At 42.5% G+C, this 10,405-nt stretch overlaps 1 protein-coding gene across 5 annotated transcripts in view; it reads left to right on the top strand.

The window, feature by feature from the left end:
• The first annotated feature begins 441 nt into the window (after window positions 1-441).
• P4ha1 (prolyl 4-hydroxylase subunit alpha 1) overlaps window positions 442-10,405 on the top strand; it is a 65,386-nt gene continuing 55,422 nt past the window's right edge. For 2 of the 5 annotated variants that reach the window (XM_074079112.1, XM_074079113.1), the window contains exon 1: window positions 443-653. The gene's annotated coding sequence lies outside the window, so the exon portion shown is untranslated. Of the gene's footprint in view, window positions 656-10,405 lie in introns of all 5 variants that reach the window. The other 3 variants (XM_020166561.2, XM_074079114.1, XM_074079111.1) reach the window with 3 other exon arrangements.

Genomic DNA, 10,405 nt, shown 5'->3' with positions numbered 1-10,405 from the left:
GGGAGAACATACGGTTTTTGGTCTTCTGAGTCCAGGATTCCTTTCTGTCTTATTTTCTAGGCAGGAGGAATGTATGTTTATTTTTGCGGCACTGGGGCTTGAACTCAGGACCTCTCACTTAGGCAGACGCTCTATTACTTGGGCCACTCCACCAGCTCCCGTCTTATTTACTATACTCCCGTCTACTTCTCATTTTCAAGAAATGTCTTTGCCTATGGCCTCGTCGCTCAGACCAGACCCCGACCCTGAAATTAAGGCGCTAAATTGAGCCCGAGAGGGAAACCCCGTGGAAACCACAGTAACGGCGGCGTGGCGACAACTCCGCGCAGGCGCTTAGCTCTCAGCCCCGCCTCTCGTCCGGAGATCCACGCGCCGCCGCGGGTGAGGGCGAGCCGGCCCGGGACGGGTGCGAGGCCGGCGCCGGGCGCCTGCGCAGTGACGGGGACGCGGGTGTGATCGAGCTCACGTAGCGAGGGTTGCTGTCGCCTCCTCCCTGGCGCCGCCGTCGCGGCCTTGGAGGTTATAAAAGGGCTAACTGGCTCCCTCTGCTGCCCAGTCGCTCCGCCAGCGGGCTGAGGGCAGGAGTGGGTGGCGGGCCAGATCGCAGGCGACAGGAGCTGAAGCGCGCGCCGCCCTCGCCTTCCACTTTCCAGGTGAGACGCTTCTCCGATCTGGGAGACTGAGGCTGAGGCCCGGGAGCAGCCGAGCTACTGCTCGGACGGCCCCAGCGGTCCGGGATCTCATTTGGCTGGTGGATGGCGTGGGGGCGGGGGGTCGCCACCTCACCCCGCAGCTTCCGTGCGCTTTCCTCGGGACGCGGCCCCTCCGTCCACGTCCCCTGGTTGCTCCCCATCATACCCCCCCCTTCCCTTGTCGGCCCCCGTCCAGCCGCTGGCTGTCGGAGCTGCAGCCTCTGTCCCCGCCCCAGGGGCCAGGACTTTCTTGAATGTTCTTCCCGGGAGGACTCGCCCTGTTGATTTTTGCGAGCTCCCTCCGTACCAGGTGCTCCCTACAAAGCTGAGGGAACGCGAGGGCGGGGCGCGCGAGGGTTTTGGCCGCTGGCGCCGCAGATGGCGAGCATGTGGCAGGGGAGAGCGGGTTGTGGAGGTCGGAGCGGAGCGGAGGCGCTCCAGGCGTTTTCACTCCAGAAGAGCGGTCGGGTCGGGGAGGAGGACCGGCGCGGAAAGTTTGGGCCGGCTCAGCTGTTGCGCCGCAGCCGCTAGACGGAGCCCGGGGCGCGGGCTCAGGGCTGCGGAGCGGGGAAGTAGATGTCGAGTCCCCGCTCCAGGAGGCTGGGGCGAGCGGGGCTCCTTCCTTCGTTCCTCACCCCCGTGAGCTTTTTTAAAGGCATCCGCGCTTGCGTCCGTCAGTCCGTCTCTCCTCTCTCTCTCCCTCTTCCTCCCCACCTCACCCGCGTTTAAAAGTCCACTCTATTCAAACATTTCACAGTTGAGTGAGAATTTTGAGTCGGATTAGATGACTGGAGCCCAGATGTATGTTTCGGGGGGGGGAGGGGGAGGATGGTCTGATAAATATGAGACTGTCTCCTAAGTTAATGTACCTGTTAAATACAAGTCAAGGTTTAGACCCTGGCATCTCATGCGTTCTTTAGTGAAAAGACTGAAAATTTCGCGCTGTCTTAAGAAAGGGATGAAGGGGAAGCTACTACATCCCCTTTTAAGAGTTGGTCTGAGGCCAGAGACACGCCCATTTCGGCTTAACTGTTTCCCTGAGAGCTGTGGCTCTGGAGTTTTCCTTGAAATGCGCTCTGAAAGGACGGGATAGCCTCTCCGTGGGTGGGGGAGGGAGAGAGACGTGGCAGCCCTGTTCTTTCATCAACTTTCTGCTCATACTTTTTTTTTTTTGAAGGTTCTGGGAAGAAAGGTATATTTCCCCTTTTAGGTTCAGATACAGTTTATGCATGGGGCTAGTCTTTTCCTAAAATAATCAGATGGAAAATTCAGGCTGCAGAGCAGGAACATTGGAATTTAATTTAGAAAACATTTTAAAGGGATTAAAAAAATCAAGATTCTGTGGAGGACATACATATGTTAAGCAGGAAGTAGTCAAGAAGCTGAAAGGGAACAACCTTGAATATGTTTTGCCTTGATTTCAAACATGAACAGTCATCTGTGATTTTTTCTTTAACTTTGGCTTTTAGCCTGTGAATGCCATTCATAATCTTGAATGTTAATTGGAAATATACCATTTTCTTCTTGTGGGAAGACATTATCACTTACCTTTAAAAGTGATACCAGTTTTGGTTTTGGAACATTGTGCCTTAAGTAGTGTCAGTGTTTTTGATAGTTGATGGCAAATGCTTCATGGACTTACACAGACTAACTAGGAAAAGGACTACTTTATCTCTTTTAGGTGGGTAATGCTATTTCCATACACATATGAAATGAGTTTTACTTTGTAGTACTGACAGCCAGGATTTGATAAGAGGATAATTGCATTGGCCATTTTATGTCTTGGTAACTTAGCTTGTAAAACATATGAAAAAATACATACAACTTTTAATTGTAACCAAAAAATTTAGATAGTGCAAATCACTATTGAAAAAGGAAGGTTTTATGTCACCTGTTACTCCACGTTGCAGATAGATCTTGGCTTTTAGTAAGGAGAGGTTGCCCTTTTCAGTTACTGCAGAGTGAATTATATACTGACAAGCAGTGTCTTTAATAGAGCAATTAAGTTTAAACTACTTTTATTCCAGGGATGCAGCAAGAGTTGGGACACCTATAAAGCTTCTGAAGAAGGAATACCTATTTTATTTAGTGATTATCAACTGGGACATAATTATTGTTCTTAGATTGACTTGTGAGATGCGTGGTAATGGTCTTCAACCTATTTTAATGTCATGAAATCCATTGAAAATCTGTTGGGAGATGTGGGCCCATGTCAGAAGATGGAAATAAGTTTATCTGCATGGAACTGCACCCCCCCCCCCAATCCATGAACTCTATTATAAGAATCCATGAAAATGTTTAAGGATATATTGGGACCGAATTTCTCAGATACTTCTGAAAATTGAGCTGGTTATTGAAGGCCAGCTGGATTTGATGATGACCCTTAACTTCTGTTCAGACTTTTTAAACAAAAGTTAATAGGTTGTTAGAATTAGTGAGTTGCTAAATTGTTAGTCAGTGGAAATATATTGTGTGCTCCCTCCCAATATATCGTAACATCTTTGATTTTTCACAGTGAAGGTAGACTAGACATGAAGAGAAGTAGAAATAAATTGTATTGCCCTTGGCATTAAATTTACTGCTCTTTCAGTGAGTTCTTGGATCTTATAATTAAACCATAATGGGGCTTGTGTGTATAAATATGAGACAAACCAACTAAGTGGGATGTATGTACATGAAACTAGTTAAAATTTGTATTTCTATTCAGTGAAATTTATTTGTATAAATTGAAGGTATTCTGTCATTTTCCTTTAGCCAAATAAATATTATGCCTGAAGAAACTTAAGAAATTCAAAAGGATTCTTATTAAAGCTACTGCAGCAGTTTTTAAACTTGATATAATGAAAAATATTCCTTTTCCTGGTCTTCCTTCAGATGATCAATATGACTGTTAGTATATTTGGTTGGCTGTTGGCTAAAAATACAGTACAGATTCATGCTTCTTACATAATTGTCATCAGTGAATGAACACTATCTTGGACTTTTTAATGTTTTATATAAACGTGTCTATGTTTTGATGGCTTATGATTTCACACTTTAATAGTATTATATCAAATTAATGTACTCACTCTAACTTTCTTATTGGAGATTTGAGCTGTTTGTTATAAATAATGTAAAGGAAAGTCTATAATTTAGTAGTTTGTTTTATCCATTTGCATAGCTACAGTTAACTTCAGGCAGTTTTCTTTGCATCTATATTATTTCTTCAGAAAAGTGTTGGCAGAGTAGCTCAGGTGGTAGAGCACCTGCCTAGATGAGGTCCTAAGTTCAAGCCCCAGTACTGCCAAAAAAAAAAAAAAAAAAGTGATGAAGAAAAGAAACACATGATAATGAAACTTTATATCAGCATAGCATAGTAGTCTGTTTTCCATTGCTACAACACAATATCCAAGGGTGAGTAATATGTAAAGAAAATAGGTTTATTTAGCTCATAGTTTTTGGCAGTCCAAGAGCATGGTGCTGGTTTCTGCTCAGCTATGGTGAGGGCCTCCAAGTGGATAGCATTATAATGGCAAGGGTGTATTTAAAAGTGATCTTATGTGAAACAGGAAGCCAGGGACATTCAGGGGTAAGGCTCATGCTTATCAACTTGCACTTATGGGAATAATTCACTCTTAAGAGCAGCATTGATCCCTTCTGAGGGTATCCTTGGTAACTAACCACCTCCCACTAGGCCCCACCTCTTAAAGTTTCCACTCCCTCTCATATCTCCACACTGGGGACCAGGTTTCCAACATACGAACCTTTGGGGGTATAAACCATAGCAAAAATTTTTCTTTCTTTCTTTCTTTAAAAGAATCTTATAGGAAATGGGCCTGATAACTAAAGCACTTTAGAAAGTGTTGCCCTCTTCGATTCTGGGGGCAGAACCCAGGGTTTTGCAAGCCCTATAACTTAGCTCTTAGGGTAATTCTGAGGAAGTTTTATATCCACTATGTTTTAAAAATGAAACTGAGACTCAGAAAAGTCAATACAGTAAGTGTCAAAAGTAGGTAGGACCTGGACTCAGGTCCTCTGTTCTGATTTACATTTCATATTACTTCATCATCCTTGATAATTGAGTAGATTGAGGTAATGACAGCAAAAAACCAATTTAGTAGCATACTTACCACTGTATTAGAAATGTTTTCAACATCTAGAGTTAAAGTAGGATTCCCAGTTAATAATAATAAACTTAGTCATTCCCTCAATTTAATGAACTTTTGTGTGTGTGTGTGTGTGTGTGTGTATGTGTTGCTGGGGATCTAATCCAGGGCCTTGCTTGTGCTAGGCAAGCATTCTACCACTGAGCTACAATCACTAGCTTACTGAGCATTTTAAAAGCATCTATAATGTGCCAGTAGACTTCAGAAATCAGAAGAGTGATGGGAAAAGTTTCACACAAGAAATAGGGCATGAAAGTTATATTGTAAGGGGAGAAATGACAGAGGTGACTCCATTTTGGATGAGAGAGGCACTTTAAAAGCAGAAACAACAGGCTTCTCAGAAATATCAAGGCTCTCACCTAAGTAACAAGATTCAGCCGCATGATGTGGGTAGTGGGCCCCAAGGCCAGGACAAGCTGACCAGACCCTTCTGGAATATCCAGTTTGATAAGGAGAGGGATGGACAGGTGGTCGGATTTAATGAGAAGTTGACTAGGCACCAGCCAATCACAAATATGTGCTCTAGTATCAATATGACATACCAATACTATTATTTTACTCTGCATTAAATGTAAGTGCTGAATGGAAAATCATATCTAGATTCACATCTTCTGCAACCATGAATTCATTTCCCCCTGTTCTAGTATGTGTGGTCTTATGTTGTGAATGTTTTCCTCAACTTTAGAAATGGCATTGGAAAAGAGGAAACTGAGTACCATGTGCTCACGCCTGTAATCTTAGCTACTCAGGAGACAAAGATCAGAAAGATTACGGTTTGAAGCCAGCCCAGGAAGATAGTTCATGAGACCCTATCTTGAAAATATCCAACACAAAATAGGGCTGGCAGAGTGACTCAAGTGGTAGAATGTCTGCTTAGCCATCATGGGGCCCTGAGTTCAAATCTCACTACCACTAAAAAATAAAAAAAGGGAACTGAAGGTTCCCTGAGAATTTAACCAGAGTGTGATGGAACACAACTATAATCCCAGTAATCAGGGTATGGAAGTAGGAGAATCATGAGTTCTAGGCTACCCTGGGTTAACTAGAGAACTCCCCCCCACCAAAAAAGTGGAGGATGTTTTGGTAGAAAATAGAAAAGCCTTGAGGGAGATGCAGTTGAGTATACCTGGGCCTCCAAGCTATTAATTCATGTTTGAGTAGGAGAGGGACTGCTTAGTCAGTTTCTGGTATTCTATGCTGAACAAACAGCCCTTGGTTCAAATTGATAATGTCCATAGATAAGAGTATACATAACCTCTTTTGTGTTAGGAATGATATTTGAGTAATATTGTAGGTACATATGGGAATTTGGTGTTCACTCTTCGTTTGCAAAGCGAGTTAATCTGAAGTTTCTCTAGATATTTCTATCACAGGAATCAATTACTTTGATTTTGGAACTTTGTAAAACCCAAGAATTAGCAGTCAACAACTATAAATCAGAATAGAAGCCACTGAACTGTATATGAAGCATTGAATAGAAGAACAATATATTTGGCTATAAGGTAGTCCTCCCTTAACCATGGGTTACATTTCAAGACTCCCAGTGGATACCTGAAACCTCAAATAGTACCAAACTCATATGTACTATGTTTTTTTTTTTTCTGTGCATACATTCCTATGGTAAAGTTTAATTTATAAGTTAGGTGTAGTAAGAGATTAACAACAATAACTAAAATTTAAATAGAAGAGTTATAACAATATACTGTAATAAAAGTTCTTACTTTTTACTTAATGGAAAGTACTTTATGGCTTCTCTTTGCATATCTGAATTGCCAGCATCACTACCATTGTGCTCAAAATATCCCAATTCCTTATCGTACTACAGTAATGTTTTGGACCAAGGTAAATTCTGTTACCCAAATAATTTCTCAAGCTTTCTAACTGTGAATTGTTCTCTGGATTTTTAAAGAATTATTTCAGTTAAGGAGGAAAATATAACTGACTGCTGGTGGCACATACCTGAATCCTGGCTACTTGGAGACTGAGGAGGATCTCAGTTTGAGGCTATCCTGGGCAAATAGTTTGTGAGAGCCCATCTTCAAAATAACCAGAAAAAATGGACTAGAGGCATGCTCAAGTAGTAGAGCTCCTGCTTTGCAAGTGTGAAGCCTCAAGTTCAAACCTCAGTCCCACCAAAAATAAATTATTTTAACATTTATCCATGTTGCTGTGTGTTCATCCTTTCATCAAGGAATATGATTAAAATGGAAGAATAGTTCATAATTTTGAAAATCCTTTTACCAGTTGATGGACATTTGGGGTATTTTTGATTTTTGGCTGTTATAAAGCTGCTATTGTTATCAGTCAGTGACTGAGGTCCTTTTACCCAGATATGAGTCACGGGTAGGTGAGCAGAATCCGTTATCCTATACTCTAGCTGGTTTTTTGTAATCCTCAGCAAGTGGCACCAGACAGCAATGAGCAGCAGCAGGTGGCGCTCTCTAGTATTAGAGCCTTTGTACAGGCACGGGTACTGGAACCCTTAGCCCTGCAGCAGTAATTGTTAGAGCTCTCACACCACAGATGTCAGGATCCTCAGCACTTGACAACAGCAGTGGGTGTCAAAGTGTTTGTTTCTTGGATGTTGGGATTCCCAGTGTTTGACAGCAGCAGTGAGTGTTACAGCTCTCTCCCAGTGACTGAGACCTGCAGTTTCTTTTCTTTCTGGCTTTTTTTTTTTTTTTAGTGTGTGTGCATGTTGCGGGGGATGGGGTACTGGGGATTGAAACCAGGGCCTTGCACTTGTTAGGCAGATACTCTTATTACTTAAACTGTGCCTCCACCTCCTTCCCTTTTTTGGGGGGTGTTACTGGGGTTTGAATGCGGGCCCCTTGTGCTTGCTAGGTAGGCTGTCCACCACTAGAGCAACACCCCCAACCCTTTTTTGCTTTAGTTACTTTTCAGCTGGGGCCCTACATTTTTTGCTTCATGTCATCCTTGGACCATGATTTATGCCTCTGCTTAGCTGAGATTTCGGTTGTGTATCACCGTGCCTACGTGTGCCACACCCTTAACCCTTTTTTGCTTTGGTTATTTTTTGGATAAGGTCTTACATTTTTGTCCAGGGCCAGTGGTGGACTGTGGTCCTCCTACTTAGACTTGCTGCATAGCTGGGATTACAGAAGTATAATGCCATGCCTAATTTGTTATTTGAGATGGAGGTTCTTGCTAACTTTTTTCCCAGGCTGGCCTTGAACTTTGATTCAACTGCCTCTGCCTCCTGAGTAGCTGGGATTACAGGCATGTACCACAATACCCAGCCCCTTTTGTTTTTGAGATAGGGTCTTGCTAACTTCTCTTGGGTTGGCATCAAACTTTGAATCCTCCTGCCTCTGAGTAGCTGGGATTGAAGGTATGTACCAACACATCCAGCTTCTTTTCTGGCTCTTTACAGTTTTCTGACTTTCTTTAGCCTTAGCTCTCCACCCTCTCTTGCTTTCTGTTTGCTTTTACTATCATTTATCTGTGCTGCTTCTGCTCTCCCTTGCTTTTATTTACCCTGGTTGCTGTTACTACTGTCACTGTTGTTACTGCTACTCCTCCTGTGGTAGTGGCTGTTGCTACTGCTGGGACAGCTGTTGCTCTCCACTGCTGCTGGTACCACCTCTTTGCTTTTCTTGGTGTTACTTGCTCACCACTCGCTAATGGTGAAAATTAAAAGTAGGCAGGTAGAGACCTTGAGAAAAGCCGTATTGGTCGTAATGTGGCAACACAGGAGGGTGTCTCCTTGCTGATTCACAAAGTGAACTGCCTGTTATGTAGCCAAAAAATGGGATGTGGTAAGAATGTCTGTACTAATCATGGCAGTTCCCTAATGTAAATGAAAGACTGTGTTTACACCAATCACAAGTCTTCTAGTGAGCCAGTAGAAGTGCTCCCCCTCTGGCCTGTGTGGAAATGATTGCAGGGTTATCTAGAGTTCACTGAGACTTGTGATGTTAAAAAGTCTGGTGCAAGCTGTTTGCTGGGACATTGCCTTCAGGAGCCAGAGTTGTGCTTGGCAGCAAGCTGTGGTTGTCACAAGCTTCCTGAAGGCATCTGTGGAGTGTTCAGACCAGCTTGCATGGGCATGAGGGCTGGCAGTCCTTTGCTCAAGGCAGCCAGGATGGGGGCTCATACAAAGGCTGTAAATAGTCAAATTACTCCATCCCCCAACATCTTAGCCTATTTAAAGGAAAGGTAAACATTAAATAGAGTGCTCACAACCGTGTTCAAACAATGCTTAACTCCTGCCCCACTGCCCCAGGAGAGGTGGGTCCTCTCCAGCGTGCCACACTTATGAGCATCTTTTGGGGATGGGGAATGTGCTTTCTTTTCTTTTTGATAAGTATCTAGGAGTAGAATAGCTAGACCATATGTGATAGGGAAATTCTGAATTGGTGGCTATCTTCATTCTTGTAACAGTATTTTGAGGAACAGGAATTGTCTCTATTCTCAGACAATATGTCTAAGTAGAAAATCTGAAAGACTTCAAAAAAGCACTTGTGAATAAATGAGTTCAAGTTTGCAGGATCAATTATTGTGTATCTATATACTGCTAATGAACAATTGGAAACTGAATTGAAAGAATTTCTATCTCAGTGGTACCACAAGCCTGAAATACCTGAAGTACTAACTTTACAAAGTATGTGCTAAACCCTGATTGTACCATGTTCATGGATTGGAAGACTGAATATTAAGATGTCCATTCGTCTCAAGCTGATCTGTAGATTCAATGCAATTTCAGTCCATATCCCAATAAGATTGGCTATAGAAACTGACAAGCTGATTTTAAAATTAATAGAAAAAAGGCAAAGGAACTAGAAAGGTTAAAACACTTTTGAAAAAGAAGAGCAAATTTGGAAGACTGATATTACCTGATTTCATCTTACTGTAAAGCAGAAATATAGAATAGATAGCCATATAAGTAAATGGAACAAAATAGAGACTCCAACCACACACACAAAAAAATCAGTTCATTTTTGGCAAAGTAAAAAGACAATTCAAAAAAGAGAAGATAGTCTGAAGCAGTTGGATCTTAAAAAGGAAACAAAAGCATTTCAGAGAGAAATGACTTACCATTTGGACATAGCATCTATAAGCAACATGAAGCAGCATGTGTTTAATTTGATGTTCACTTCTTTTCCTTCTTTTCTTCTTTTCTTCCACTGCTCTGTCCATTCTCCTTTCCCTCTTAAGTTCCTAAAACATACTGGGTCTTAATCTGACTTCTAGTGGACTGGGCTACTTGTTCCTTCTTGCTATCTTAGCCCTGAGTTGAGGCTTGAGCTTTCCATTTCTCAAAGACTTATTTTTCCACATCCCTCAACATGTTTCTGGCAACAAATCCAGCTATTCTTTTGCCCCATGTCAAGTGTAATAACGTTTAAGTGTCTTTTGTGTGTCTGATACCATCCTAGGCACTTTCATCTAAATTTCTGCTTTTTAAATTACTTGCTGACAGTCACATTTGGCTTAATATTTTAATACCTTCTTCCTTATTCTAGTTCCTGTTAAAAGGGCCAGCAAATAAAAGTGGACATTATTGATGAATCTTACTAATTTGGAGTGCTCCTACTATCACAGTAA

This window comes from Castor canadensis, chromosome 7 (assembly GCF_047511655.1).
Source record: "Castor canadensis chromosome 7, mCasCan1.hap1v2, whole genome shotgun sequence".
Lineage (NCBI taxonomy): Eukaryota > Metazoa > Chordata > Mammalia > Rodentia > Castoridae > Castor > Castor canadensis.
Note: the sequence above shows the minus strand (reverse complement) of the source record. Positions and strands in the feature narration are given on the sequence as shown.